The 23,745-nt window shown below is 39.6% G+C and overlaps 1 protein-coding gene across 2 annotated transcripts in view; it reads right to left on the bottom strand.

Moving 5' to 3' along the window:
• rhbdf1.S (rhomboid 5 homolog 1 S homeolog) overlaps positions 1–20,413 on the bottom strand; it is a 59,644-nt gene extending 39,231 nt beyond the window's left edge. Inside the window, exon 1 of one of the 2 annotated variants that reach the window (XM_018239065.2) lies at positions 19,952–20,413. The gene's annotated coding sequence lies outside the window, so the exon portion shown is untranslated. The remainder of the gene's footprint in view (positions 1–19,951) is intronic. The other variant, XM_018239066.2, reaches the window with a different exon arrangement.
• Between the last annotated feature and the right edge of the window lie 3,332 nt (positions 20,414–23,745).

Below are 23,745 nucleotides of genomic sequence, written 5' to 3' on the forward strand. Positions count from 1 at the left end.
CCATCTTTATTTTTCAGATCCACCTTTTCCAGCCTGGCTGTTTTGAGACCCAAATTAAAACATGTCAAATTATGAAGTATGATGCATACGACACTGGCATTAAACCTGCTGTAATTATGGGATATGGCCATCCAGTTTATTCAAAGCTTTCTGCATAAGAGGTTTTCAAATTATGGATCCTATTCCTGTATATTCATACATACTGATAACATTTTTTGGAAAGGATCTTTAGAACATTAAAATGAATTGCTGCTCTATAAAATCACCAGATGTTGATTTTCAAGAGCTAGACAAATTCATGGGGCCCATTTATAGACACTGGGTAAATTAGCTCCGTGGCAGTAACTCATGGCAACCAATCATTAATTAGCATCAGTCAGCTGCAGGTAGAACAAAGAAACTTCTCATTGTTTTTTTGTTTTTTTTGGACTTTTTGGATCATGCACTTCGATTTCCGAAGTCGCCCAAAGTTGCCCCACGAGGAAACATCGCCGCGAGTGCATTAGCGCAGGCGATTCTTCATTCAAACAGGCGGAAGGCAGATGGACGGCTGTTCGGGGAGATTGTCACCCTGCAGAAGAGGCGATTAGTCGCCAGGCGACTAAATCTCCCCAAATCTGGCGGTCTGCCCAAACCCTAACAGCACTGCTTTAGCACCACTGTTTCATTCTTTTTGTGACTGATTAGCCAATAGATCAAATAGGCAGCCCCCTCCCCCTGAACTTTACTCAATCTGGTCCTTTAGTCTGGGTACCCCAGTCACAGCTCTAGGCTCCCCTGCCACTGCTCTAGGCCCCCCTAGGGAATACAATTTGGAAACTGCAGTCTTAAGGAATAAAAAGGATACATTTTTGAATCTCATACACATATATTCACTCAGGTTTGCAATTCATTGTATAATATGAAGGTGCAAAGAAATGAACTGAGCTCAGTGAAGACCACACAAGGCTAATAATGCGAAATAATAACAAGCTGTGGGACCCAGTGGGTACAAAGAGAGTTTACTTAGCAAGATACATACTGTGATGCTTTTGGTAATACTTTTGTTTGCTTTGTGCTGTCATTCTGCTTTAATGTCATTATTTCCTTGGGAACAGCTGTTATCTTCAAAGGCAATATCAGAAAAGCCCAACATGATAACTTTAGTACCATCTTAGAAGAGACCAGACCCATTTCATTGTTACAAATATCTTTCTTTGCTTAGCTGCTCACTTATTTACCAGTAGTAGGTTCAGCAGAAGAATCAACGGTAGGCACCATATAGACAAGGTGCAAAATGTGCCCATGTGTTTGCCCCTAACACTGAGCTGGAAGTACTGAGTGAGGCTGTTTCTTTCTAAATGAAAGGCATCTGTCTATCGATAGGTTCCGCAGCAAATTCTATGCAGCTTTAGGCCAATGATTACAATGCATGATGCGGACCCTGAATGAGATGTTCTTGTGCTTTAATACAAGTTATTTTATCATTACTTAATAAAAAATATTTTCCTTTGCAGCTTGTTTGCTCCAAACAAACGTGTTTTTATGTGTTTTGATCCACAATGTGGTTCCCCTATTTAAAGCAGACCACAAAAACAAACCAAAATACACACCACAAACTTAGTGAAACATGTGGCATTCTGCTATAGTTTTGCCTAATACCAATGTGAATAATGGATTTATCCTTATGCAGCAGTACTCTAAATCAGGAGCCAGCCTTGTATCAGAGGACATAAGCGGAATCCCCAAAGCTCAACACCTTCTGAATGAAATGAAAAGACTGAAACTCAATATCAGGGTATGCCGATTTCACAATATTAACCCAATGAACACAGGAATCAAAATATACCTTACAGTGGGCCCTATCCAGGACTCTCTTTGGGTAACCCCACTTTGATCATTTCTCATATATATCATCCATTATTATGGGGTGACTTGCAACCTTTTTTCACATGGGTGCATGTGCATAAATAGTGCATATACAGGTTCATGACTGATGTTTCAGCCTGTGCAAAACACGCTGCCTGAATTTTTTTCAAAAAGGTTCCTATACAGTAAGTTGACCTCAGAAAACAATATATTTAGAAAGGTCATATTCCGATCACTTATTTTCATATTTTCTTCATTAAGCAGTCTGAAAATCATCTCAAAATCTGAATTTTATGTAAATATGGAAAATAAATAGTTTTTAAATTCTAACCCATTGTACATATTGCTGCTGTTAGCAAAGTTATTAAATCAGCTCCTTATCTCTTTCACATGTTCTTAGTTGCAAAGATTAAACCATAGGATCACCCAATTATTTGGCTTACACAGATGCTAAAATATAAATAGTGCATATGAATTTTTATTGCGGACACTTTGACTACTTCAAATACAACAAATTGTCTGTGTTTTATGTGTGGTAAAAGCCTCTAAAGAGTTTATCCAGAAATACATACAATGTTTACAAAACTACATTTTTTTTACTTCAACCTAGAGGTTGGCATGTAAAGACCCCAAAATGTAAATAATGCATTTGAATTTATTTGATTGATTTGACCACTACTGCCGTTACAAACAAAACCACAATGAGCATATTTACTGCATCCACAAAATCCCCAACAATACAGTAACCCACGTGTGCCATTTAATTGGAAAACAGATATCAGGAATCCATGGCTAAACATAGTGAATTTTTAAAAAAAAAAAAATGTTTAATGTTTTTATATGTGTCACCATTCTTGTGATATAAAAATTACACCCAAATATATATCTAATACATATAATGAGCAGAATACTATCTGCAAACACTACATTTAGTTTCTTTGATTCTAGTTTCACTAAAGGTGCAATAAAATCCTTCTAATCAATAAGATAGTAATTAAGTAAGTGATACACAATGTGATCAGTGTTCAAAATACCTGATGAACTAATCACATTCTTTACAATTACAGTTATAAGGGCAAAAACAAGTAAAGAACAGCAGTGTAGAACTAAAAGCACAATAAAATCAGTAAAAACACAAATAATCAAAATCAACAGGAGGTCCCAAGCTGCAGATATGAATAGCAAATTTGGGAGGAACTGAATATCTAAAGCAGATATCTGGTTGTGAGTAGCTCCTTGGACTGTTGGTCAGGGTCAGTTTTACAGTCCCCAATGCTCTTTGTCTAGTGTTAGTTAATTCAGTGGGTGTAGTAAGAATGTGGTGCCAGAAAACATACTGTAGATTCTGTTTCTGATAGTTTGAGCCTGCGCTCAACAGCATGCACATTCTACAGTACATAGTTAACAGGCAAAAGGTAAAATGGTGCATTTATTTCTCTTTATTATCGCTTACAACAAAACGCTGCATTTATTAAATAGATTTTCTACCGTCACATTACCCAGATCAGCTCTTCAGATGTATCACCTGTAAAGCTGGCCATAGACGCAAAGATCTGATCGTACAAATCAAGGTTTCGTACGATTTTTGGACCGTGTGTGGAGAGTCCCGACATTTTTCGTCCCACGGAGATCGGTCGTTTGGTCGATCGGACAGGTTAAAATATAAAAGATATATGTTTGTAACTCATCTAGGTAACTAGAAATAAAATCCAATAATATAATAACATTACAACCTAATGATAAAACTTGTTAAAAATACAAATAAAGCTGTTCATAAAACAAAGTCATCTTGGGTCATTCATCTGCTTCTAATAAGTCTTCATTTATTTAAACCACTTCAAAGAGCCCGCCCATACAGTATGTCGCATAACTGAAATTCTCAACACTATTTCATATTCTGGGAGTTCCCTTGAGAGTGGCAATGCCCTTCAGGTTAAAAAAAACAAATGTTATAATACAGTATATTACAGTTTTTAGACTGATGGATATTTTATGAAGAAGGAAATATATCAGTACACACAGAGGAGAAATGTAAAATCACATGCTCTCTCTTCAATGTTGATATGAAAATAACTGCAAACAAAATACCACTTTATAATCAACGTTGTCACTATAGAGGAAACAGACCCTGACTTAGTGAGCCCAAGACTCTTGATAAGCAGTTTCAAAAAATTATTCTGATAAACCTTTTATTTCCAAATGTTAGGGGGCCCTAAAATAAATATATATATATATATATATATATATATATATATATATATATATATATATATATATATACCTTTCTCAAAACTTTGAGAAAGGCCTCGGAGAGGCCGAAATGTTAGTCCTTTAGTCAATAAACATTTTTATTTTTTAAGACCTGAGAGTGCGGACCTTCTTTGTAGATAGATATTCTAAAAATTTTGGACACTGCACCCAGGCATTTCTGTACTTAATGACGAGAGTGCCGACTCCTTCACAGTTTACTATATATATACATATATATATATAAAGGAAAAAGCAAAAGTATTATAGAAGCATTATAGCTAAAGTATAACTGCTAAGTATGGGGAGGGATGTATTACCATAGGCTCAGAGATAACTTGAGTTGGATCATAAGGCCCCATAAAGAAGGTCTGTGCCCTACCTAAGGTAAGGAGGACCCTTAATGAAGTCGGGGAAAGGGTCCTGTTTAATGAGGTATAGAGTGGATCCAGGATCCATAGATTTATTGAACTGTTTTGTAATTTGTGGATTTTAAAAACAATTTTTATTGATAATATAGCCACTGGAGACTCCTACTAAATACCTAGAAAACACAATAATCTATAAAAATGTTTTAATAGATATACAGTATAAAAAATTGCAGAATTGTGAAGAAGTAACTAGACATAAGAACTAATCAGCAGCATTACTGCATCAAGGAGAATACAGTAGGTGGGAGGGGAGGCCAGTCAGCTTTATCTATAAAAAATACCTGTGTACCGCTGTGCTATGTAGTATGAAAATAAGCTTCATTCACTATACAGTAGGGATGCACCGAATCCAGGATTCGGCCTTATTCAGCAGGATTCTTATTCGGCCAAACTGAATCCATATTTGCAGGGCTGGTCCTATCAAATGTGGGGCCCAATTGGGACCATGTTGGCGGGGCCCCTAGACAAAGTGTTGCTGGCTACTGACACAGCAAGTATTTAGGAAAATAAGGGCATACAGGCACAAAATAGAAAGGAAAGGGGCAGTGCGGGGCCCCCAGAGGTGCGGGGCCCAATTGGGCCCAATTGGTCCAATTGGCCTAAGGCCGGCCCTGCATATTTGCATATGCAAATTATGGTCGGGGAGGGAAATCATGTGACTTTTTGTCACAAAACAAGGAAATAAAATTTTTCCCCTTCCCACCCCTAATTTGCATATGAAAATTGGGATTCCGATTCGGTTTGGTATTTGGCCGAATCTTTTGTGAAAGATTCGGGGTTCGGCCGATTCCAAAATAGTGGATTCGGTGCATCCATACTATACAGAGATATCATGCTTTTTTTTTTTTTTTTTCAAACCTACCATTTTTTTTTAAGTATTAAAAAAGCAAACATATCAGACCGTGGGAATCGTTCAAAGTGCAAGGGATAAAGTAGGAAACATTACTCAACCAGCCAATGTGTCAGAAGTGAGCTCCATACAGGAGGCATCATCAAAAGTCCTCAATGTCAATATAAATATCAGTTGGAGGGGGTGGATAGTAATGAAGAATTAGTTCCCACAAGACAACATTTTCTCATTCGTGTGTTTTTTCTCCAACAAAACCCTCCAATGTAAATAAAGAAACACATTGGACTGCAGCACAATTCGTTATCTACCTTGGAGGGGTTTTCACCCACTCCCAAGGGTATGTAGGGAGCAGTTAAACAAAAGCTGAGAGCCTAAGATTCCTGCCACTATTCATATGGCATTGACATGTGCCCAATAGAGAGGGTAGCCAAAGGTAATGGGTAATATACGGAAATGAATCAGTATACGTGGTTGGTATTAAATTCTGTATTACTGAAAGTGTATACAAGGAGTTAGCATAGCAAACGTTGAAGAGGATTTAGCCTGCCAACAAGCTGTGGTTTCCTGCATTTTAAGTTTGTTGATGTCAATTCATCAAACCTAAAGAGGTATTAGATTTTTTAGTCCATCAATATAATAATATTTTCATTGTTACAGGGCTCTTTCCCCTAACAAGCCATTCTTTCTCTACAAGCCCCTTTTCCCCTCTGTCATATTAAATGAGTGTTAGAAATGTGCCAAGGCAACATATAAGAAAACAGTATACCTGCCAAGAGAAGTGAATTACACCGGATTCAGCTATAGAGTCTAAGAAAGCTGCCTTGATTCAATGCACAGAACGACCCAGTATTTGGGTTTCCTAGTCAGACTGATCCGAGTACATAACTCTTGCCTTGTACTTTCTGGGTAGGTTCATTGCAATAACAGCAAACAATTTTCTACTTAGATTATTTTAAACCCATTATGCGTGCCTCTATATGCAACAGTTAAACATGGCTGACACTAAAACTATAACATACGAAAGCATAGTTTCATTGTTAGCAACAGGTAAATATAACATACTCTCAGGAAAAGCTATTTCTGTGCCTCAGGAATTGAAAATCAGTTCACAAAGTAACAGTATTGTTTTCTACTTTGGTCATCCTGGCCGTTTGGTGTTGCTGAGCTCACCAGTGCATTCCTTCTTATTGAGAATGTAATTGTTGATTTGGCCATTACTAATATTTCTGCTATCTCTATGATAAGTTGTGTTTTTACAGCCTAATAATGGCCTGCCTTATTTGAACTGACAGCTTTTTGGACTCATATTGAAAGTTCATGGCAACAGCTTCCAAATGCAAATTCCTCACTTGGAATAACTTTTACCTTGGAATGACCTTTTACCTGCTTGATAGTTAATGAAATAATGAGGGAACTGCCTGTACCGAGCAGTGAAACAGCTTGTCAGTCAATTGTCCAATTACTTCTGGTCCCTTCATAAGGACATATAAAAAAGTTCTATAGTTAGTTTGTGACTATTTTTCTAATATTAAAGTTTAAAGTTTCATTTATCACATTCTTATGTCTTTCTAAAGCAGCTCTGGGGGGATCCCTGTTCCAAATTGATACATTAGTTGATATATTTCTCATCTTTGGCCCTGCTGCTGGCAGGACTCCACGGACGATTCCGGGGCGATCCGACGTGCTGCGCATAAACGCAGGTGTCACATCGGATGCAATGGAAATAAGGTAAGTAATTCTATTGTTGGATCGCGTCGAAGCGTTGATGCGTCACGAAAGACCACCGCAGACACTGCACGCTGCAGTTGTGTCGCATCAACAATGTGACACGATCCGACAATAGCATTACTTACCTTATTTCCATCGCATCCAACGTGACGCCTGCGTTTTTGCGCAGCGAGTCGGATCGCGCCGGAATCGTCCGTGGAGTCCTGTCCTTAAAAGCCACTGCTATAATTGATACACTAGTTCCTAATATTACACAGATGCTGCTGAAAAATGTATCAACTAAATGTAGCAAATTGTAAAAGTTCAGAATCTGCACCTGGACTAGTGAACTGCCAGCTTGAGATACTAGAGACAGGAACATTAAACTTTAAACCTCAATTTTGGAAAACCGGTAAAAAAAAAAAAAAAATGGAGAGGAGAACAGCAGCTTTAAAGCTAGAACTCTGCACTTTTAATCCACATTCATTATATTAATCAACCACACATGTACAGGTACTGTATATATTATACATACAACATTTTGGGGATTTTGTAATAAAGGGCACTAAGTTTGCCCAGGTGCAGTAACCGATAGCAACCAATCAGCAGGTAGAATTTACTGGTTTAAAAGCATACATCTTATTGGCTGCTATGGGATACTGCCCAGGGCAAACTTAGTGCCATATATTAGATATGGGGGGCAGATGTTAAACATTTAAAAGGGTTATACAATGATAGTGAGAGCAACAAATTACTAGTACTACAGTTTTCCTGTATTATGTGTACCTAAAAGAAAAATGTCTTCTATTAAAGAATTAAGCAGTTATATCTGTAACCATATTTGTATATTGATAACCATATCTGTATATTAAAAATGCATTTCTGTCAGACAGATAAATTGTCTCTTTATTGGAAAATCCCAAGATAATATTCTGCTAACTGTGCGTTTAATGTCTGAATACTATAAGAATATTATAAGAAAGCAAATATTTCCATGTGGAAACCATTATAAATGTGCAAGTGGGCCTAATTTTGGAATGCTCTTATATATACATAGAACTACAGTCATGCAAAAGGTTAAAGGGCACCAAAACCAGGAAAGAGTGAGAGATCTGAGAGCAAGCACAGAAAGCTTTCTTTTGCTCTGTTATAAACAAACATTCCTAAAATATTAAACTTAATGGTTTCCATTTCCAGAACAAATGGTGCAGACATAAAGGGATTCATAACTCTTGTACCAAAAAATGAGTGGAGGGAATAAATTAACTGAAAATGATCTGCATGCGTAACAAATAGGAAGTTATGTCTGCATATTTTGGTCTAAATTAAAAAGCAACAGCTATGAGGAATCATTATAAATTATGTAATCCTGAGTAAGAATGGGGTGCCCTTAAATTTCACTATTTATTGTGTTGGAGGATTGTAATCCCCCTCCAGTAAATAGTTATGGTTTTCTGTCTACCTAAGATAAAATGATTTCTATACATATATTAAGTTCTATATTTAATTTGCAGTGCAAAAGTCATTGTGATGTCAGGGGCCTTCACAATACACCTGTCAGGGATCAAAAAGGGTGGGTTAAAGGGGAACTATAGTGAAAATTAACATTTAACATAAGCCACATTTGTTCCCCCATTGGTCCAGACAAGGTAGGGTTGCCACCTGGCTGGTATTTTACTGGCCTGGATGGGAAACATGATGCTTGATGCCGATGTAATTAATATGGAATTAATATAAAAATATAGGAAGGCTGGTATTTTTTTTGGAAACACTAGGACAGGGGGTGGGGCAGATCTAGTGATGGCATGGGGCAAAGCATTAACAAAAAAAGATATTTCGAAAAACAGCCCGACTACATCATCTAGGCAGAACAAACGTATTTTTTTTGTATTTGACCCAACTGTCAGTCAGAATCTAACTCTGACTCCTGCATGAAAAGAGACAGACTGCTAAGAAAAGATACTGTACAGATAACAGTACACAGTTTGCTGTATAATGTTGATTAGATTTAGGTGTATTCTTATTTCCATGAATTGAAGTGTCTGTTAAATTTTCATTTTTATGATAGCTCTCTGTAGGCTAATGGCACATGTATGTACACCAATAAAGAAAATGCATAGGATGAGTCTGTTAGTGCACACGCAATGCAGGTTTTGCCTTATTACTGGTGACCCCCAACCAGTGGCTTGTGCGCAACATGTTGCTCCCCGTCCCCTTAGATGTTCCTACCAGTGGCCTCTAAGTAGGTGCTAATTTTTTGAATTTATGGCTTAGAGGCAAGTTTTGGTTGCATACAACAGAACCTCCTATAGGCTGCCAGTCCACATAGGGGATATTAAATGGCCAATCACAGCCCTTATTTTGCACTACCCTAGACCATTTTTCATGCCTGTGTTGCTCCCCCAACTTACTGTGAAGTTTTCTATACCTTAGCAAAATTAAAGCGGAAAAGAGTCTTTGTCAAGTTCAGTCAGGGCTTCATTTAGTGGGCAGGGGGACTGGTGAAAAATAGTTGGGAGTTTTGGTGTTTCATTGGTGTTTCATTGGATTGTTTAGGGATTATGGGAAAATGTGGTTAAAAAGGAAAATGGGACCCCAAGATTTTTGAGCGCAGCCTCGCTTATGCCGGTTATGGTTTTGGTGTTTCGTTGGATTGTTTAGGCATTATGGGGAAATGTGGTTAGGTAGGAAAATGGGACCCCAAGATTTTTTGAGGGCAGCCCCAGTTATGCCGGTTATGGTTTTGGTGTTTCGTTGGATTGTTTAGGCATTATGGGGAAATGTGGTTAAGTAGGAAAATGGGACCCCAAGATTTTTGAGGGCAGCCCCGGTTATGCCATTTATAGTATCAAAAGGACTGTGCAGTTACACTTCTGCTTGCTCTCTTCCTATAGCCTTAACTGTTGGGGCCTGAAAAACTTCCCTGCAGGTGGCTCCAAATGTTATGCCACTGGCTTAACTGTTATGCCACTGACAGCAGAAATAGCAGGTATGTACATGCATGTAGTACATGCCTCTGACAGCAATTATTCACAGGATGATCCTGGCCCCTTTACCCCCTAAGATGACTTGCTGCTTCCGCCCCCCCTATGCACTCACCTTTTTGGAGCCAGAGGGGAGCCAGGGAGGGTCCATGTCAATAGCGGTAGAAGAGCTGAATTTCTGGTTTGGAAACTGAAAATTTGCTCTTAAAATTACCAGGAAGGCCATTTCTCAACTTGCCTCATTGGCGCAGTGCCCCAGATTATTCACAGGGCTAAAACAAGTACAACTAAGCACGAGGTGTTTGTGCCTAGGGTACTAGCCACCTCCCCCACCATTACACCCTAGGCACAGGCCTTTTCTGCCTACCCCTAGTTGCAGTCCTGTCTTGACAACAGCGGTTTTGTAACCTCTGCGCTGTGTTCCTGCTGAGACATCCAGGTTCTGTGCTGATTTCATGTTCCTCATTAACACACTGTCCATGTTTATAGTTTCATCATTTTAAAGGTTTTTTTTATATTAGCTTTGAGATGTGCACATGGGTGTGTCAATACAATATCCACATGTACTTTGTGCTTAATAGGCATTTTCCAGGGTTTCAGCCATATAGGATGTAAAAAACAGTGGGGACAGCCTGAAAAAAACATTTTATGTGTATGGCCTATACTATATGCAAAAAAATAAATAAAAGAATGGCTATGCCAGTAATTGCTGCATCCACCATTTCCAACACGGGAAGAATGTTTGTGAATTTTATAGTCTGCGCCAGTGCGCAGTGAATGTAATAAAACTTCCTACTGAAAAAGTTGTTATGTCTGCTCCATTACGACACCTTCAAGCACTTCTTAAAAAGGGGGCAATGCGCAATTAAAATTCACAATGCACAATTAAAATTCACAATGCACAATTAAAATGCAACAACAGTTTAAGGAAGAGAATTACAGTGCGAAATGCAAACTTTTATTCTTATTTTTGCAAATTGTTTTTCTCTTTGAGACTTTTATTACATTCCCCCATTTGTCTTTCTAGCCATGAATAAGATCTGATCACAACAATAATTAGTCTTAAGAGGTTAACAAGTTGCATTCATTTAAGTTAAGAGTAAGAGACCAGTTGTGTGCACGGATAATCTTTATTATCTTCTCTAACACTGCAGGGATTATTGGAATAGGGGTATTACTAGCTACTATAAGCCTAAATCCATTTCAATAATAGCTGCAGTACATCTTGAAAGAGGGTTTTACGGCTGAAGAAGCAAAGGTGATGAATCAAGAGAACACAACTGATTTACATTTGATAGAATAAATTTATCCTGATGCCACATCAAAAGCCATTGATAGCTGAGCTGACAGTCACCACCTAGGTTTCAAACACAAGAAGTGTTCTATTTAATATCTTCACCATGTTCCCAAACTACAAAATCATAATACACCCCTAGCCATAAGGATGAACCAAACAACAATCTATATTGTGCTAAATTAGCAGATTTAAACATAATTCAATCATTATACAAAGTATAAGAACACAGTAGAAGTGACAAACTTCCATATCCTTAGAAAGGGTCAAATAACATAACAGACAAAGTTTAGAACTTGCACAGCAATATTTCAAGAAGGAATAAACATGTTAAAAGTAAAAGCCAACCAAGCTCTTTTATATTCAATAAATATTACTAAAAATACATTTTCCTTTTATTAAAGGCTGCGATAACCACAGATATGTTTGTAATATTCTGAGTATCTTAATAGTCCTTAATGCAGATAACAACACATGTTCTTATTCTGGAAGCTAATGGAAACTTTTTTTTTTTTTTTTAACTTCAACTTCACATTTCCTATTTAGGAAAGTATTGTTCTATGTGTCTGCACAGGGTACAAACTGCAAGTGAATAATGAAATGGCAGGGTGAAATAGGCCTTCATCAAATTCAAATTCGTTTTCACTTTAAGAAGATGTTAGGAAAGAAAACAGTAAGTCACAGTATGAAGATTAATGTACTGTGGCTAAAGGAAAAAAACTTGCCATGTCCACATTTTACATATATTTTTTGAAAACATTTTGAAAACATTCTCAGATGTGGTCATGTGATGGTCAGGGAGTGGGCAAGTTGAGAAGAAATAATGAAGACATAATGTTGTTTTTTACCTAAAAGGGCCAATCGTGAGCAGGCATATAAAAGGCTTCTTTTTGTGTATGAACAAAATAGAACCCAATAAATCCCACAGCTAAAATGGGAAGCAGTTGAGCTCTGTATTTCAGGTCAGCATATTCTATACATGTTGGATACTCTATCTGAATGCAAATTTTTATACAATGGCAGGGCATATTTTATGCTGTCACATCCATTGTATATTTCCCACTGTGTCTTTCAGTTCGGAGCTTTGCCTTCAAAAAGGACGCCTATCTGCTTATAAAGGACAACGTTTTGTACTACTGACAATGGATATGGATGACAATACTATATGTTACGTAACAGTCTTTACTACAACATGGAATTTGTAAAACTTACAGTTTATGAATTTAAAAACTGAAATGTATCTCCAATATGCTACAGTAGCACAGAATCTGAAGAGTTGTTCGTGTTTTTTATAATTCATCTGCTTTTACAGTTGCACATCTATTATTCTTTGTACTTGAAAGTACCTTTCAGTGACTGCTGGTACGCTGTAAGATACAGTTGTAGTAAAAATTAAAGGATTGAAGCACATTAGCACCAGAGGCATAACTACAGAGGAAGCAGACCCTGCGGCTGCAGGGGGGCCCAGGAGGTATAGGGGCCCCATCAGACCCTAATTCATATACAATTTCAATAAATATTGATAAAACAGGTCAACCTCTAGACACTTGGGGGCCTGAAACATTATTTGCTGTGGGGCCCAGTAATATATAGTTACGCCACTGATTAGCACATTGGTTTATTTCGCTTCCTTGCAGTACTGGACACTTGAGTTCAATTCTAACCACAGCATTGCTTGGAATTTGATGGGATTTTTAATTTGCCAGTATGTAATAACCCATAACAACCAGTGATCAGCTTTGTTCTGCAAACTGAAAGGAGAATTGAAGCTTGTTTAACTAAAGAAGCATGTGTTTAATTGGTTGGCATGGGTTGAACCGCACTGGTGTAAACTTGTCCAGTGTTTGCAAATTAGTCCCTCTATATTTCCCTGTGCTTGACTTGTTTTCCTTCTGGTGGTTCTGTTTATTTCTACAGTGCAGAATATTTTTGGTGCAGACAATGATAGATGATGGGCAATGATAGTCAATGCTGCAATGTTCATGCTGCACAGGAAACTGCACTGCACTAATAACTGCATCCACATTCATCTTACTGCTGTTATTCATTCAAAGGGGGGGAATTGAATAAGAATATGAATAGGAAAGGGGCCTGAACAGATGAGTAACGAAAAGTAGCAATAACAATACGTGTAGCCTTACATCACATTTGTTTTTTTTCAGATGGGGTTAGTGACCCAAATTTGAAAGCTGGAAAGAGTCAGAAGAAGAAGGCATTCATTCAAAAACTATAAAAAGGAAAAATGAAGGTCAATTGAAAAGTTGCTTAGAATCAGCCATACTATAACATATTAAACATTTACTACCCCTTTAAGGCATTGTGCACATCAGCACTTTGCTCATAATTGTGAATAAGTGAAATTAAATCAGTCATCCTGTTCAGTTCCACACCAAGCGAAAAGATGCATCAGTTCTTCTATTAGGGCCTGTGGCCATGTGGAAGGATGGAAAACAATTGGTCATTTTATAGGATCCAATGAAAGAACATACCTTTAATGATCGTAGGCTCTCGTGAGCAGGGCTTCCCTCTATTGTCTAACAATATTTAATGGCAACTGTGATTCAATTCTGGTGAAATGTTTTTTCTGTTTATGTAAACTGTTGTGTTTTATATTTGAATCTCTAATGGGCTGTGGGGAAGAATGGCACTATATCAATGCTAAAAATAATGATAATGAATGCATGTAGTGTGGCTAAATCACAATTCTATGTACACAAAGGCCTTTCCACCATTTAATCTGTGTCCTTTCTCCCCTCTGGGCAATGGACAGGGGACATGTTAGCAAAAAGACCACTATATTTTGGTGTACCAACATGCATTGAAAAAAAAAAATCTAAAAATGGCATCTTATATTCACCATTCGGTTGATTACACAAGGGTCATTTTGTGTGCCATTTTTCTTCAGCCAGTGGAGAAACATATGAAATCTTTCCTGCCACCTCCCATTCACTTGGAACATGCCAGAGCATCTTTAGAATGAAAAACTGGCAGTAATGGTGTTGACAAGCATTGTTCCATTAAAGTACATTAGAGGCGGCATCAACCTTAGACCAGTGTTTGGTGTTTATTGCATTGATTGTCTATACACACACAGGGTAAAAGCATCAAATTGCTAACCCCGCTAGTAACAGGGGCGAAAGGACTGAATTGGCATGAGAGTCACTATCAGATACCACAACAAAAATGAAATGTGACAGTGATGTGTAAAGTTTAGGGATGCACCAAATCCACTATTTTGGATTCGGCTGAACCCCTAAATCCTTTGTGAAAGATTCGGCCAAATACCGAACCGAATCCAAACCCTAATTTGCATATAGTTTAGCTGGGCAGAAGGATTCAGCCGAATCCTGGCCGAATCCCGAACCGAATCCGATTTTAGTGAAACAGAATCAAGGCCAAAACTAGGGGTAGGTACTAAGTCTAGGGTGCAACTTCACAGTTGATCAGTACAATATTCCTTTAAGGCTTAACTTTGTTTTTTAAAAAAAATATATTTTCATAAGGAAATAAATAAAAAAAAAAAAAGTGAAGTAAACCTAGATCCTAACAAAATAGCAGCACTTTCAAAGTAATTTTCTTAAAGACGTTTGGGTTGGGAGAAGCTGAAGGAAGTTTTTGTTATCTAGTCCCCAGTGTATGTGTGACAAGAGAAGAAATAGTCACATGATGCAGTTGGGAGCCAATTGCATGCAATTTCGCATATGACACGGTTGTGACAAAGATCAAATCCCCAGACAGGCAGTATTCGGTGTATGATTCTCATGCGAAACTGATATTTACAGTATTTATATAATTGCTGGTGAGCTCAGCTGACTACAGACTGAAACAGACAGATCCACAAATGGGTGTGCTCTTTCTTGCCTGCTAAGCATTTATGTAACATACAGAGAAACAAAATATCCATACAGGGAGTAATTCACAGTTTATTGGAAAGTGTGAATGGCAAATGAACAGATTAAATTACTGAAATATTCTGTAACATTGTGTATAAAATAATTATATGAGCAATCCCTGAAGGCAAATGCTTATTTTCTCTAGCTAAAAAACCTGAAAAGTTAGTAAAGATGAAAATTGGAGTAAACACTTGTTTATATTAGATACCATTAAAGTAATGCCTTTTCACACAATGTTTTTCTATCTGCTAACACATAACAAGTGAAGCTCTGTGTAAACTTTTTATCTGACAGCAAAATAATAGTCTAGGCCAGGCCCTGACTGGAAATTTGTGGGTTCTGCCAAATGCCAGAGGGGCTGCTTTAGAAACCATAGACAGTCACTATCTTTTGGGCTGGTGGGGGTTGTATAAACCCCTGTGTACCTGCAATGTCAGGAGCTCTTTAAAATCACCGAATCCCAAGACTAGTTAAGCTCTAGTGTGTATATATTTCTGTTTATCTAGTACAGACTGTACAAAATGCTTAAGCATGATTATTTAGCCTACCCACTCAATACAGTACAGTATCTGTTGGCTGAGTCTCTCTGTGTGCATTTAGATGAAATACAAAGTATGTACAGAACACCAGTTTATTTTTGTATTTATGTATCTCATGTGCTTAGCTCTGTGCATACCAAGGTATTTTAAAAGTATACAGCTACATTACACTTAAATGCACACACACTGTAAATATAAATATATATATATATATATATATTTATATTTTTATGAAGCTATACACACACTTTATATGCACATATATTTACAAAATCATCTTCAGTAGCTACATTACACTTAAATGCACACACACTGTAAATATATATATATATATATATATATATATATATTTATTTATATTTTTATGAAGCTATACACACACTTTATATGCACATATATTTACAAGATCATCTTCAGTTGTCAGTTATTCTAAGAAATGTGATGTGCACATTTATACATATATGTTATATATAAAGTCCTCAAAATGCCTTTCATATAGTAGACAAAATATCAATCTCTTACTTAATGCTGGGGATACCACCATGCACGACATAAATGACTGTATAAAACTCACAATCAAAGCCCCCTCTGAGAGTGCTGTAACACTTATACTAGAAGGAGCCACTGGTGCAGACAGCCATGTTGGGAAACACACAAGCATAATAAGCACATAATGGGCAAGTGTCCAAGTGTACGATTGGTCATATCATATGCTAATCATATATTACATGCATGCACACTCACATATTATGTGCATGCATGTTACCCAACATGACCATCTGCCCCGGGGAGCTCACTCCTGGTGCAGGTAGTTTAATGCTTACAAGGAAGGTTTTCTTGACAAAATACTACTATTTCCCACGGCTGGAGTGTGGGCTCAGTTAGCCAGCACCTCTGGTGGGGGAGACAATTTTTTATATAGGTGGGAAGGTGCCCTTTAAGCAAATATACAGAGAGCCCCAACCAAAGGAATTCCAAAAAAGGGTTTGGAATTACTCAAGAGTTAGCATCCCTGCTACTCTGAATGCTGAACTGAAACTTTGACTTCACCTGTTTAAAATGATTATTATTATTGCTCATAATATTCTCATGAAAAGGCTACCCTGATGCAGTCTGTGGAGCTGGGTTAGATGCCCAAGACCAGTGCTGTCCAACTGGCGGCCCATGGGCCGCATGTGTGTGGCCCCCCACATGGAAGTCTGCCTGCTGTGTCTGCTTACCATATGTAAACTTTAAATGGTATCACTACAGAGATTAACTGGCCCCTGTATCGTATAAACCTCAAATTCAGACTTTAATCTCCTGTATTGTTCACAAATGTAATTCCCCCTGCATTGTTCACACCTGTGACACCTCTATCGTTCACACCCTAAAGCCCTGTAAGGTTCACACCTGAGACCCAGACTGAAACTGCCCCCATTATTCACCTGTTCACAATAATACAAACTGCTGAAGGAACACCAGCACTGTGTCACTGTATGTAGTACATCTTAGAGTGGTCCTGATAGGTTTCCCTGTCTCCTGTTCTGCCTTCCCAATGGTTCTTGGGTGTGCTATACTCTGCCTGTGTGTGCCATACACTGCTTGCCCTATGATCCCTGTGTGTGCTATACTCTGCCTGTGTGTGCCATACACTGCTTGCCCTATGCTCCCTGTGTGTGCCATACTCTGCCTGTGTGTGCCCTGTTCTGCCTGTGGAACATAAGCCTGGTATTTGTAGGGGGTTGTTAAAATTTAAAAAGTATTGTTAGGGGTCCTTAAGGTGTTTAATCATGTGCTTGGGGTGCTGTTTTATCCACAGGGGAAGAGGAGACATATGGAATTAAGGGTATGTCTTAATATGACAACTTTTTTCACATATGAGTGATGAGTGATATCCCTCCAGTGAGCACCAACTATTTGGTTTTTGGTGTGCTACCACAAATAATGTGGACATTCTTGTGGTAACATGGGTGTGGTGTATAGTGGATTTAATTTAAAAACAGGGAGTGTCTAAAACTGGCTTCCATTATCGGCCCTCCATCCATGGAGGTCAAAAAAATTCCATCCGTAAGTATCACACTGCCCATCTCTTTTGATGTGGTTGATGGCCCTTCGGAAAACTATACCCCCAAAATGAACACTTAAGCAACAGATAGTTCATATTATATTACGTGGCATATTAAAGAATCTTACCAAACTGGAATAGATATTTAAGTAAATATTGCCCTTTTACATCTCTTGCCTTGAACCACCATTTTGTGATGGTCTGTGTGCTGTCTCAGAGATCACCTGACCAGAAATACTTCAACTCTAACTGTAACAGGAAGAAGTGTGGAAGCAAAAGACACAACTCTGTCTGTTAATTGGCTCATGTGACCTAAAATGTATGGTTTGTTGGTATGTTTGTGAGTACAGTGAATCCTACGATCCTACAATCCCAGGGGGCGGCCCTTATTTTTTAAAAATGCAATTTTCTATTTATGATTACCTAATGGCACATACTACTAGAAAAGTATATTATTATGAAAATGGTTTATTTACATGAAGCAGGATTTTACATATGAGCTGTTGTATGCAATATCTTTTTATAGAGACCTACATTGTTTGGGGGGTATAGTTTTCCTTTAAAGCTGTAATATAGAGTTACCATTCAATCATAGGCCTGTGATCTTTACTGTCCTAGTGTGGCCATCCCTAGCTGTTTTTACAGATTAAACAAGATCAGTGGTTTCCAAAGTGTGGTCCGTAGGTCATTTATAGCGGGATTTGAGAGAATGACTTTTTTTCTCTTCTAGATCTGAAAAAGCCCACTTTGATGGTCAGTTAGGTTGCTAGGATAAATGCTTATTTGCGGTCATAAATTGACAGCTATACCTGCCTGGAACCAATCAGGCAGTTAGGGCTTACTGTCTGACCATCTTGAATGGCATCTGTTCATTTGGCCTCCATGCCTATCGGTCAGATATTGTAGAGGTCCACCTGTTGATATTCTTTAACCTATAGTTTTTCGAAAGGAAGGGCAAGGCTAAATATTGTAATGCAAAAATGTCCTCAAGGTAAACAATCTGAAAACCACTACACAATAAAGATGCTCTCTGCTAAGTTATACAAGGTTCCCTCTCATTGCTGCTTGGCACACCAAATGTCATCAACAGGAAGTAATGGCTATTTGTACCATAGCTAATAGAACAATACAGACACTTTTTTACAATATAATTGTGTCAGTTGTTCACACCAAACATTATCTATGTAGCCTACTATGTATTCACCGGAAGAATGCTAAATACTTCCTAATACAGGGCACTTTGCCCAAACATAGAACAAAGTCTGTATCCCAATTTTCATATTGAAAGTTAAGCAAAGACAACAATTCTCTGCCCTACAATGTCCAGTGCTTGAAAGTTTGGGCAGAATCCTAGATCAGTGCATCATTACGTTAGTCACATCCCCATCTTCAGCATTAATTCAGAAGTGCACGTGTTGATCTTTGTAAATCAGGTACACACGGGGAGGGCAAGCATTATAGTAAATACATAAAAATAAGTATGTCTACAGAAATTAAGTGCCATGTGGTAATAGATACAATAGTAGAGAGTGCCCTGCCCTGTAGAGATTATAGTCTAAGTATAAGAAAACAACTGTCCCAATCGTCCATGTTTGCTAAGATTAGCCCTGTGTCTAGCACATGACGTGGGTTTCGGTTTGTTGTCTGCATGTGCATTCAGCATCACAAGCAGGCGCTGTATGGCTTTCATAGACACAGATTGTGTGTGTTTAACCATTAATAGTGGGTATGCCAGTGTTCAGCACTGTGTATCAATAGCCAGCCACATTACCTGGAAGGCACCTTAGAGTAAAAATGTGCTACAATGTGTAGTTATCACAAGTCTCCAGACTTAGAAGCTGAATTCTGTGACTACTTGAAATGCCAGTGGCAGCCACTCACAGACAGGCAGAATGTGCACCCACATGTGTTGCTTACACCACTCCTGAGCTCCATTATATACTGTAACCGAGTTCTGCTGCTGAACTACAACTTCCAGCGTGTAGCCCTTTAACTGGACAGTCCTTTCATATCTGTTTGCACACATGCAGCGCAATAAATAGTACATAGCAGGAGACATTCCGAACAGATTATTCAGCGCTAATGTCAGATCGAACCCGGAAAGTTGTTACCTCTCAGCCCAGAGCATCATCCAGCGGGATCTGCAGCCTTCCCACGCTCCCCTGCCAAGCCCAGAGCCGCCGACCAAGTGGGCAGACGGGCAGAAAGTCAAAGAAAATCCAGCGGCATAGTTTGGGAATTCCAGGCACTGGGAACTTTAGTGTGAGCGATGGGACACCCTCCGGTTCCACCTATCAGCTGAGACAGCCTGCACTTTTCCTCCTTCCCCGAGACACCCAGTGGGTGGGGCCAGTGAGCCTTAAATGTCACATTGTTGCAGCGGCCTAACCAGTTGAGCGTGTATCCTGTGCCCTGCGACTCACGGACGAGTCTCAGTCTGAGCCTGACTCACTGCGAGAGAATGCTGAGAGGAATGATCCACATTCTGCCACATGGAGAGCAGGCCGGAAGGAAGAAAGAAGAACGCTATATTTCATACCCCCACCCCGCCAAACTGCGGCCCTGTCAGCTCCCCCGAATTTCTGAGAGTTGCCTGTTTTTTTTTTTTATTATTTCAACCCCCTCAGCAATTCCGCGGTTTCTTTTTCAATTCCCTCTAAATTCTGAGTAAAGTTGTGGGCATGCGCACTGGCATCACAACTGCTATAAAAACAGATTCGGTGCCATTCGGTGTGGGGGAGCATTTTGCTGAGGGCTAGCGAGAAGGAAGCAGCGTGTCCGGACTGGCAAGCTGTGGGTTCTGGCAAATGCCAGAGGGACTGCTGTACGGCTCCGTAGAAATTTACCATATAGTGGGCTGTTTGGGCCTCTGTGTACTTGGAATGACAGGGCCTATTTTGCCTCCCACAGACCGTTCAGACCATGGCTGGACAAAAAAAAACAAGGGGCGTAACTGCGGCCTTTTGGCTGCAGGGGGTGCCCAGGAGGTATAGGGGCCCCATGAGGCCCTAAATAATGAGCAATTTCAACTTATACTGGTAAAAAAAAAAAGACAAACTCTTTGGTTACATTGGGGGCCTTAAAATTAATTTGCTGTGGGGCCCAGTAACACAGGATTGGACCAGGGGCCCACCGGGACTAATGTCCAGGGTCCCCCCCGCCCCCCTACTATGATGCAACGAGCGCTCGCTTGTCGCTGTGTGAAGGCGTCGCTCCTGAATGAAGAGGTGGGCACCTAAAACATTTTTTTCTTTTGGTGATCGGGAGAGGAAACTGGCGTCGAGAGAGGGGACTGTCCGACACTGCAGTATCATCTAGTTACACCACTGCCCTGAACTAGGGTTGCCACCTTTTCCAGAAAAAAATACCAGCCTTCCTATATATTTATCTTTTTTCCCTATTAATAACATTGGGATCAACCATAACTTTTACCGGTCAGGTGGCAACCCTACCTTGAACCCAATTTATCACAAACCACAGAGATTGGGGCAAATTCACTAACGTCCAGAAATTCGCCAGCGCCGGCTTCGTTCACATCGCAACACTTCGCCAGGCGTAGATTCGCCAGGACAGCGCTAATTCACTAAAATCCGAAGTTGCGTCCAGGGCGCCGAACTCTGGCAAAGTTGCGATAGCGTTGCTGCATGAAGCAAAGTTGCGATATCGTTGGCTAATTTGCATACGGCGGGAAGTTAAAGTTGAATGGACGAATATGTTGCAGCAAATACATTACATTACACAAGCCCGGGAAACCAAAATAAAATAAAGTTGTTATATTGCCCTACACATGATCCCAGTGTATAGTTTATGTGCCATATGGTTGGAAATGTATGGGGGAGCCCGGGTACCCAAAACAAATTTTACGGACTTTTGCAGCCTATCACCCTGAAAAAGTAAAACACGCCAGCGTTTTTTGGGACTAAAAATTGAATAAGCCCATTGCACTTTGCTTGGTGTGAGCTGGTGAAGGCAAGTCTGGCGGAACAGGTAACGTTGAGTAAAAGGTGCATCTTAGTGAATTTGCGAATTCGCTAACGTTAGTCACTCCGCCCTTTAGTAAATTTGCCCTTTTGAAAGAATGGGGAGATACTGCCTTAAAGGAGAATTCAACTCTAATGTTAAAAAAACCCCTACCCTACATAGTCCCCCTTCCCTACTCCCCCCAGCCTAAGTGTTACCCTGGGCAAATGCCCCTAACATTTAACTTACCCCTCGGTGCAGATTCAGGCATCGAAATTCACGGGCGACATCTTGAGCCGCTTCGGTAATGTTTCGGAATGAGACCGGCGATTCAGCAATTTTCGCAAGCTTCGACACATGCGCAGTTGTCGCGAGACAGAAAATTGTTCCAACTGCACATGTGCCAACGTGCCTGTCTCATTCCGAAGATTACCGAAGCGCCTCAAGATGGTGCCCGTGAACTCTGATGCCTGAATCTGCACCGAGGGGTAAGTAAAACGTTAGGGGCATTTGCCCGGGGTAACACTTAGGCTGGGGGGTAGGGGGGGTCTATGTAGCGTAGGGGACTTTTAAGTTTAGGGTTGATTTCTCCTTTAAACCAACTCATGAGCCTTGTGACAACATGCAGTTTCAGGGCTGACTTCCAAATAAGGAGTGGGCTCCATAGAAGACATTCCTCTATCCTGCTTATGCTAAGCTTCTGCTGCCAGAGCCACACTTCAGGCGTCCTGCTCTGGGTCTGGCTGCTAGAACCCCCTAATAATACCAAGCAGACAATTATTTTTTTCTATACAGACTCCCCTCTCTCTGTTATATTCCTCTGCTCTGGGTTATGTCTGCTGCTATAGCCAGACTGACTTAATTTCCAAGTTGGTAAGGGAAAGGGGACCTGGATAGATATCTACTGACATAGGCTCTGCCTCTCAAACTACTGCAATCATGCTTCTGAAAGCTTCCATGCCCCTTTGCCGTTACAACTCCCAGCACCCCTTGGCATGCTTCAGTTGGCAGTGGGTGCAGGCTTCATTTTAAGGCTGACCCCTCATTTCATTCAAGAGCTATGCCTTCCTTGAACAATTTAAAATTGCTGTTCATTCTGAGGCCTAATGATTTTGTGTTATCTGCCTGCAATATATTATTATGTATTTATAAAACACCAACATATTCTGCAGAGTTGTACAATAAATGGGTGTATACATAGAAAACAAGAGGTAAACAAGAGGTAAAGAGGGCCCTGCCCAAAAGACCTTACAGTCCTTAAAGAGTACGAATACGTCTGAAAAGCAACCTGAAACCTAGCGACCAATCATGCTTGTTTTCAAACAGCTGACCACTATATGCTGCCTGCTTGTTGGTTGCTACAGGTTACTAGTCAAGTAACACAATTAGCACCATTTATTACATTAACCCTGGGCATTTGAGCTTTGTATTTCAGCCTTAAGTAAGTTTCATTATGTTTTGAGTTCCGATAGTAAAGAAAATGTTAAACAACACCCACCTTGCCTCAGACAGCAGCAAGCGGCCAGTTACAAGGGGCTGCAAAAAGCCGCCTCTTGTAACTTTAAGAGGCCCAGACATTCAGCTCCACTAGTGCAGAAAGTATTATTGCTCTCATTGAACTTTCTATGCGGCCCCCCTTTGACCCTCTCCAACTGATGTTTTAAGCGAGGCGCAGCAGAGAGGGTCCCTTCCAATAAAGCATGCCCCTATGAATGAGTTTGGAAAGTTGAAATCTCTTCTTCATCATAAGTCCCTGGCATACCAGATAATCAAAAGGGTAAGCAGCAGCAGCTGGAGGGCTCCAGGTGGGAGTCCACTTTCTCCATAAAATACCTAATGCATAACCTAAATCATTCAACGTTCAAATGATGGTTAAAAAATTTGATCACATCGAGAGAAAAACTGCAATTATTTATTGCTGGGACAAAATTTGGGACTGGGACTT

The sequence above is a fragment of the Xenopus laevis genome, chromosome 9_10S (genome assembly GCF_017654675.1).
Source record: "Xenopus laevis strain J_2021 chromosome 9_10S, Xenopus_laevis_v10.1, whole genome shotgun sequence".
Taxonomy (NCBI): domain Eukaryota; kingdom Metazoa; phylum Chordata; class Amphibia; order Anura; family Pipidae; genus Xenopus; species Xenopus laevis.